A 9,468-nucleotide genomic window follows, 5' to 3' on the forward strand; every position below is an offset into this window, starting at 1 on the left:
GATAAAAGTTAAAGAAAACCTTAACCCTCCTAAGACAGTTAGAGAAGTCCGTAGTTTTCTTGGACACGCCGGTTTCTACCGACGCTTCATCAAATATTTCTCTAAAATAACAAAACCCCTGACCGGCCTTCTGACGAAAGACATTGAATTCATTTTCGATGAAAAATGTATCGAAGCCTTTAATCAGTTAAAACAAGCGCTAATTTTAGCACCCATTTTACAAACTCCGGATTGGACTAAACCCTTCGAAATAATGTGTGATGCTAGCGATTTCGCTATAGGAGCTGTTTTAGGGCAAAGAAAAGATAAGAAATTACATGTAATATATTACGCTAGTAGAACCCTAGATGCAACTCAACTAAACTATACAACAACATAAAAGGAACTCCTAGCTGTGGTCTTTTCAATTGATAAATTTAGGTCTTATCTTGTCGGATCTAAGATTATAGTCCGTACAGACCATGCAGCTATCTGTTACCTTCTAAGCAAAAAGGATGCGAACCCTAGATTACTTAGATGGATCCTTTTGCTACAAGAATTTGACTTAGATATTAGAGACAAAAAAGGAACAGAAAACATAGTTGCTGACCATCTTTCCAGACTAGAGCATTCGAAGCTAGACCACTTACCTATAAATGATAGATTGATAGCTAAGTTAGATATCGTTCCCCTTGAACCTGATAGAGACAACCTTGGGATAGTTTCAGAAATTAGCAGAGTACCATGGTACGCTGATTTTGTGAACTATCTAGCCGCTGATATCATACCACCTGACCTCAACTATCAACAGAAGAAGAAGTTCTTTAAAGATATAAGACATTTCTATTGGGACGAACCACTCCTTTTCAAAAGAGGAACAAATAACATATTTCGACGTTGCGTCTCGGAAGAAGAAGTCAGAAATATCATAGAGCATTGTCACTCTTCAACCTATGATGGACATTCAAGCACATCCAAGACATACGCTAAGATCCTTCAAGCTGGTCTTTATTGTCCAACACTATGGCGTGATGTCCATACTTATATTGTCCAATGTGACTGGTGCCAGTGTGCGTGAAACATCTCAAGACGCGACAAAATTCCTTTGAAGAACATCCAAGAAGTGGAATTTTTCGATGTTTGGGGTATTGATTTCATGGGACCTTTTCCATCTTCGATGGGAAACAAGTAAGTTTTGGTAGTCGTTGACTATGTGTCCAAATGGATAGAGTTATAGCCTCACCTAGCAATGACACAAGAGTAGTCATCAAGATGTTTAAAAATAACATTTTTCCCAGATTTGGAGTACCACGACTTGTCATAAGTGATGGTGGATCATATTTTATATCCAGGATATTTGATAAACTCTTAAGAAAGTATGGAGTAAAACAAAGAGTAGCAACACCATATCATCCCCAAACTAATGGCCAAGTGGAAGTATCAAACAAAGAGATTAAGCAAATTGGAACTACAAAAGCTAACAAAAGCACTGTGGGCTTACAAAACTGCTTACAAAACCCCTATTGGAACTACACCATACAAGTTGGTCTACGGGAAGTCATGCCACTTACCTTTTGAACTCAAGCACAAGGCATATTGGGTTATCAAGACCCTGAATTTGGATTACCTAGCATCTGGCGAGAAGTGAATCCTCGATATCCACAAATTGGAGGAACTCTGCCAGAACGCTAACGAGAATGCCATTATATAAAAAGAAAGAACCAAAGCATGGCATGACAAAAGGATTGTGAAAAAGTAATTTAATGTAGGCGACTTTGTTCTCCTTTTCAATTCGAGATTACGACTTTTTCCAGGTAAGCTGCGTTCGAGATGGACGGGCCCCTTTAAGGTCTCCAAAATCCAAAAATCTGGAGGAGTTGAAATCCGGAACAATTCCTGTAATCCGTTTATGGTAAATGGACAAAGACTGAAGCAATATCAAGGAGGTGACATCCCCATAGAATGCCCTGGCCAAACTCTGATCGACCCTCCAGTTTCTACCTCTGATATATAACGTTCGAATCGTCAAGCTAACGACGTTAAACAAGCGCTGCATGGGAGGCAACCTATGAATTCTTTTCCTTTGCTTTAATTTTACTATTTCAATTTATATTTTTATTTGTTTTATATGTATTTATATATCTATGTTTAGACTAACTATTACAATATTTGCGATTTCAGGTGTCCTCTGTTTTTAACCTAACTTTTCAGGATGGAAAATTGCGACACTATTCCAGTGATCTTTCGCGACCTAGTTCAGGAGCAGCGCTACGCCATGCTTTCCCAGCGTCCAATGCTACCCACCAGATATCCTAATTCGAGCTGCATGGAGGCATTAGGCATTGAGCCTAGTGTCAGGAATTTGTGCAATCATGTGCAATGTGATGAATATACTGATGCGATGCATGTGACTTACAGGAACCTCACTTTGGAGTTCTTGAGCTCGCTGACCTACGAGCCCTATGTTGGTCACGCTAGTGATGGTGGCTACATAAATTTCAGGTTGTTCGGGACAGAATACACCTTCAACCACAACCATTTCGGTGACTTACTTGGATTTCAGACTGCTTATGATGCCAAATCTGAGCTCCCCATGAGCTAATTCCTGAGCATAGACGTTGAGAAGTTTTGGAGTGACATTACATGTGGAGGTAGCCCTGACCCTTCCATCCAAATCTCTAACAAGATCTATAATCCTACTTTCAGATACTTTCAGATGATCATTGCCCACTCAGTCACGCCCAGTAGATTGCGGAGCTTTTCTGATCGAGAGTCTCTATCTTAATGCTCGCTCCGCTGTGAGCCCTATACACGTTAGAAGCACGGTGACTCATATAGCTTCCACCCTAGGACTTGATAGAAGACTATTTTACCTGACGTCTTACTGCAACTACACCTTGATGGATATTGACTTCTATCTGGACCGTGGCCTCATGAGGAGATCTTCCTTACAACCGAATCAATAGAGGCACTTGATCGAGGGTGAGACTATTCACTACTTCACTTTACTGGACCCTCAGGTAACTTGTGTATTGATCAGTTCAACTGGGCCTACGCCATAGAAGGCCAAGGCGAGACAGTCGACGAGCAGAGAGTCGCACCTACCAGAATAAAAGTGCTCACCAATAATCCAAATCTTCAGAGTCCAAGTATGCAGTCTGAACTAGTTAAGCTTCGTATGGAGATAGCCCAGCTTCGCCATGAGCTCGCTGACGTTGCTTTGCAGGTCGAAGTATCAGTCACCACACATGCCACTGAAACCGATATACTAAATGATGAGATCGCCGAAATCCGACACCAGATCGCAGAGCTTCAAGGATACAAGGTCGAGGAGACTCCACTATACCCTGAGCATTGATGCTATCATCGACCGAGAGAAGCCGTTTGATTTACCTATTTCCCGTTATTTATTATTTATGCTTGTTTTTATTGTTCCTTTTGACTTTATCCTTGCCTTTTCTTTCCTAGGATCTCTCGACCGTGCTTGTTTTTACCGTGACTTTATATATATATATATATATATATATATATATATATATATATATATATATATATATATATATATATATATATATATATATATATATATATATATATATATATATATATATATATATATATATATATATGCATCGTTATTATTATGTTTTTATGTCCATTTTATTTTATCTCATTTTACTATTTTTTTTGTCAAGCTTCAATCAAAAAACAGCATACCATAGAAACATATGTGCACCCCCCTTTCTTGCAAAAATGAAGACAAAAAGTTGTGGCCTAAGAAGCAATCCGGCCCAACCAATTCCAAAGCCATGGCAGGCGCCATAAGCCTCATGGCGGGCGCCATGACGTCTGAACCTTTAACGGGACAGAATCCCTAATTTCACCATTTTCACCTTCTTCAACCTCACCAAACCCATTTTCTCCTCCCCAAAACTCCACCAAAGTACATGAAAAAATCCCAACTTCCTCATATTAACTCCAATCCATTACCATTTCCAAAATTCACTCATCCCTTTCTCCACCAAAAACCCAATAAAACTCCATTTTTCACTTCCTTTCCATAAACACCCATTTTCCTCTTCACTCACCATTAATGGCCGGCATGGAGTTCAACAACATCATTCTTCGCAGAAGAAAACCCGGAGAGCGACAAGCAAAATTTTACAAAAATTGCAATATCGGGAAATTATCGCTACCAGGTATGTAGACGAAGATTGTTTGTACATTTAGGGACATACCATGGCGTTTTCCACATGCTTGATACTTTAGGATTACACGTTACTTTTGCTAGTAAAGCACCCACCTATGATAGGCTGACTAAGGAACTTTTAAGTTCCCTAATTTACACCATTTACCCTGGCACTGCTACCACGGTAGGTACCGTTTGTTTTAGAATATTTAATGTGGAATACGAGTACACTACCGATGCCTTAGCAGGTTTGTAGGAATGCCTTATGGTGAGGGTGCCATCTGTGAGACACCCTGAGTTGCTGAATAAGCACTCGAAGCATTTACTTTTTGGAATAGATTATCAAATGTGACTGTCACTTCCTTTGAAGGAATTTTAGCTTCTAATATTCATAACTCGGCCATACGTATTTTTCGATACCTTTTGGCATGTACTATATTTGGTCGGGAAAATTCTAACAAAGTAAATGCTCGTAAGTTGCTATTTTTACAGGGTTGCCTCACTCATCGCAGGATCAATCCTGTTCCTTTTATGCTTGCACATATGTCGGCCGTTCTTAAAAAGGGAGGAACCATCTCTTTTGGTGGTTGAATTACTTCTATTGCTAGAGCGTTAAATCTCAACGCTGAGTTAGCCACCTTGGTACCACTCCCTTGTTGGATAAATAAATCCAGTGTCACCCTTAAGGATTCAAATGGGCTTAACATCCCAACCCAAGGCGCTTAGAGGGAGCTTACAAACCTCGCTTTAGGTGCAGCCCCTGAGGGCTCATACTATAAGGAAATAAAGTTACACCCTCACTAACAGCAATTGCTTTTAGTGTAGTGGTAAGCGCTTGATCCTACCAGTGCAATCAGAGCATGGTCATGGGTTCGAACCCCCCCCCCCCCCGACTGACCCTGGGGGGGAGATTGTTGGATAAATAAATCTAGCGTCACCCTTAAGGATTTGAATGAGCTTAACATCCCAACCCATGGCGCTTAGAGGGAGCTTACAAACCTCGCTTTAGGTGCAGCAGAACCAATTCGCGAGTCTCGCTACTGAGAACCCAAATCAATATTTAAAGGTCTTTATCCAACTGGCCGACTCCTTTAAATCCAACGGTGCATCACCAGATGCGATCCGTTTGAGATTATTTCCTTTCTCCCTCAGGGATAGAGCACGTTCATTGTTAGATTCACTTCCAACTAACTCAATAACTACCTGGGAAGACCTTAGGAGAGTAATCCTTGCTAGATATTTCCACCCCAACAAGACTGTTGTTCTTTAAAACCAAATAACTAGATTTACTCAAAACCAAGGAGAATCACTCTTTGAAGCCTGGGGGAGATGCAAAGAGCTATTAAGAGTATGTCCACACCATGGCCTAGAACAATGGCTGATCGAACTGCTTATAGAACTGCTTACAAAACCCCTATTGGAACTACACCATACCAGTTGGTCTACAGGAAGTCATGCCACTTACCTTTTGAACTCAAGCACAAGGCATATTGGGTTATCAAGACCCTGAATTTGGATTACCTAGCATCTGGCGAGAAGTGAATCCTCGATATCCACAAATTGGAGGAACTCTGCCAGAACGCTTATGAGAATGCCATTATATAAAAAGAAAGAACCAAAGCATGGCATGACGAAAAGATTGTGAAAAAGTACTTTAATGTAGGCGACTTTGTTCTCCTTTTCAATTCGAGATTATGAATTTTTCCAGGTAAGCTGCGTTCGAGATGGACAGGCCCCTTTAAGGTCTCCAATATCCTAAAATCTGGAGGAGTTGAAATCCGGAACAATTCCTGTAATCCGTTTGTGGTAAATGGACAAAGACTGAAGCAATATCAAGGAGGTGACATCCCCACAGAATGCCCTGGCCAAACTCTGATCGACCCTCCTGTTCCTACCTCTGATATATAATGTTCGAATCGTCAAGCTAACAACGTTAAACAAGCGTTGCATGGGAGGCAACCTATGAATTCTTTTCCTTTGCTTTACTTTTACTATTTCAATTTATACTTTTATTTGTTTTATATGTATTTATATATCTATGTTTAGACTAACATTTACAATATTTGCGATTTCAGGTGTCCTCTGTTTTTAACCTAACTTTTCAGGATGGAAAATTGCGACACTATGCCAGTGATCTTTCGTGACCCAGTTCAGGAGCAGCGCTACGCCATGCTTTCCCAGCGTCCAATGCTACCCACCAGATATCCTGATTCGAGCTGCATGGAGGCATTAGGCATTGAGCCTAGTGTCAGGAATTTGTGCAATCATGTGCAATGTGATGAATATACTGATGTGATGCATGTGACTTACAGGAACCTCACTTTGGAGTTCTTGAGGTCGTTGACCTACGAGCCCTATGTTGGTCACGCTAGTGATGGTGGCTACATAAATTTCAGGTTGTTCGGGACAGAATACACCTTCAACCACAACCATTTCGGTGACTTACTTGGATTTCAGACTGCTTATGACGCCAAATCTGAGCTCCCCATGAGCTAATTCCTGAGCATAGACGTTGAGAAGTTTTGGAGTGACATTACATGTGGAGGTAGCCCTGACCCTTCCATCCAAATCTCTAACAAGATCCATAATCCTACTTTCAGATACTTTCAGATGATCATTGCCCACTCAGTCACGCCCAGTAGATTGCGGAGCTTTTCTGATCGAGAGTCTCTATCTTAATGCTCGATCCGCTGTGAGCCCTATACACGTTAGAAGCATGGTGACTCATATAGCTTCCACCCTAGGACTTGATAGAAGACTATTTTACCTGACGTCTTACTGCAACTACACCTTGATGGATATTGACTTCTATCTGGACCGTGGCCTCATGAGGAGATCTTCCTTACAACCGAATCAATAGAGGCACTTGATCGAGGGTGAGACTATTCACTACTTCACTTTACTGGACCCTCAGGTAACTTGTGTATTGATCAGTTCAACTGGGCCTACGCCATAGAAGGCCAAGGCGAGACAGTCGACGAGCAGAGAGTCGCACCTACCAGAATAAAAGTGCTCACCAATAATCCAAATCTTCAGAGTCCAAGTTTGCAGTCTGAACTAGTTAAGCTTCGTATGGAGATAGCCCAGCTTCGCCATGAGCTCGCTGACGTTGCTTTGCAGGTCGAAGTATCAGTCACCACACATGCCACTAAAACCGATATACTAAATGATGAGATCGCCGAAATTCGACACCAGATCGCAGAGCTTCAAGGATACAAGGTCGAGGAGACTCCACTATACCCTGAGCATTGATGCTATCATCGACCGAGAGAAGCCGTTTGATTTACCTATTTCCCGTTATTTATTATTTATGCTTGTTTTTATTGTTCCTTTTGACTTTATCCTTGGCTTTTTTTTTCCTAGGATCTCTCGACCGTGCTTGTTTTTACCGTGACTTTATATATATATATATATATATATATATATATATATATATATATATATATATATATATATATATATATATATATATATATGCATCGTTATTATTATGTTTTTATGTCCATTTTATTTTATCTCATTTTACTATTTTTTTTTGTCAAGCTTCAATCAAAAAACAGCATACCATAGAAACATATGTGCACCCCCCTTTCTTGCAAAAATGAAGACAAAAAGTTGAGGCCTAAGAAGCAATCCGGCCCAACCAATTCCAAAGCCATGGCAGGCGCCATAAGCCTCATGGCGGGCGCCATGACGTCTGAACCTTTAACGGGACAGAATCCCTAATTTCACCATTTTCACCTTCTTCAACCTCACCAAACCCATTTTCTCCTCCCCAAAACTCCACCAAAGTACATGAAAAAATCCCAACTTCCTCATATTAACTCCAATCCATTACCATTTCCAAACTTCACTCATCCCTTTCTCCACCAAAAACCCAATAAAACTCCATTTTTCACTTCCTTTCCATAAACACTCATTTTCCTCTTCACTCACCATTAATGGCCGACATGGAGTTCAACAACATCATTCTTCGCAGAGGAAAACCCGGAGAGCGACAAGCAAAATTTTACAAAAATTGCAATATCGGGAAATTATCGCTACTAGGTATGTAGACGAAGATTGTTTGTACATTTAGGGACATACCATGGTGTTTTCCACATGCTTGATACTTTAGGATCACACGATATTTTTGCTAGTAAAGCACCCACCTATGATAGGCTGACTAAGGAACTTTTAAGTTCCCTAATTTACACCATTTACCCTGGCACTGCTAGCACGGTAGGTACCGTTTATTTTAGAATATTTAATGTGGAATACGAGTACACTACCGATGCCTTAGCAGGTTTGTAGGAATGCCTTATCGTGAGGGTGCCATCTGTGAGACACCCTGAGTTGCTGAATAAGCACTCGAAGCATTTACTTTTTGGAATAGATTATCAAATGTGACTGTCACTTCCTTTGAAGGAATTTTAGCTTCTAATATTCATAACTCGGCCATACGTATTTTTCGATACCTTTTGGCATGTACTATATTTGGTCGGGAAAATTCTAACAAAGTAAATGCTCGTAAGTTGCTATTTTTACAGGGTTGCCTCACTCATCGCATGATCAATCCTGTTCCTTTTATGCTTGCACATATGTCGGCCGTTCTTAAAAAGGGAGGAACCATCTCTTTTGGTGGTTGAATTACTTCTATTGCTAGAGCGTTAAATCTCAACGCTGAGTTAGCCACCTTGGTATCACTCCCTTGTTGGATAAATAAATCCAGCATCACCCTTAAGGATTCAAATGGGCTTAACATCCCAACCCAAGGCGCTTAGAGGGAGCTTACAAACCTCGCTTTAGGTGAAGCCCATGAGGGCTCATACTATAAGGAAATAAAGTAACACCCTCACTAACAGCAATTGCTTTTAGTGTAGTGGTAAGCGCTTGATCCTACAAGTGCTATCAGAGCATGGTCATGGGTTCGAACCCCCCCCCCCCCCCCGACTGACACTGGGGGGGAGATTGTTGGATAAATAAATCTAGCGTCACCCTTAAGGATTCGAATGAGCTTAACATCCCAACCCATGGCGCTTAGAGGGAGCTTACAAACCACGCTTTAGGTGCAGCAGAACCAATTCGCGAGTCTCGCTACCGAGAACCCAAATCAATATTTAAAGGTCTTTATCCAACTGGCTGACTCCTTTAAATCCAACGGTGCATCACCAGATGCGATCCGTTTGAGATTATTTCCTTTCTCCCTCAGGGATAGAGCACGTTCATTGTTAGATTCACTTCCAACTAACTCAATAACTACCTGGGAAGACCTTAGGAGAGTAATCCTTGCTAGATATTTCCACCCCAACAAGACTGTT

General features: G+C 40.9%; 1 non-coding gene across 1 annotated transcript; it reads right to left on the reverse strand.

The window, feature by feature from the left end:
* Positions 1-5,429: 5,429 nt before the first annotated feature.
* On the reverse strand, positions 5,430-5,536 carry LOC127116549 (small nucleolar RNA R71). The gene has a single exon (XR_007801376.1). It is a non-coding gene; the product is annotated as a small nucleolar RNA R71 (small nucleolar RNA).
* Between the last annotated feature and the right edge of the window lie 3,932 nt (positions 5,537-9,468).

Source organism: Lathyrus oleraceus, chromosome 1 (genome assembly GCF_024323335.1).
Source record: "Lathyrus oleraceus cultivar Zhongwan6 chromosome 1, CAAS_Psat_ZW6_1.0, whole genome shotgun sequence".
NCBI lineage: Eukaryota > Viridiplantae > Streptophyta > Magnoliopsida > Fabales > Fabaceae > Lathyrus > Lathyrus oleraceus.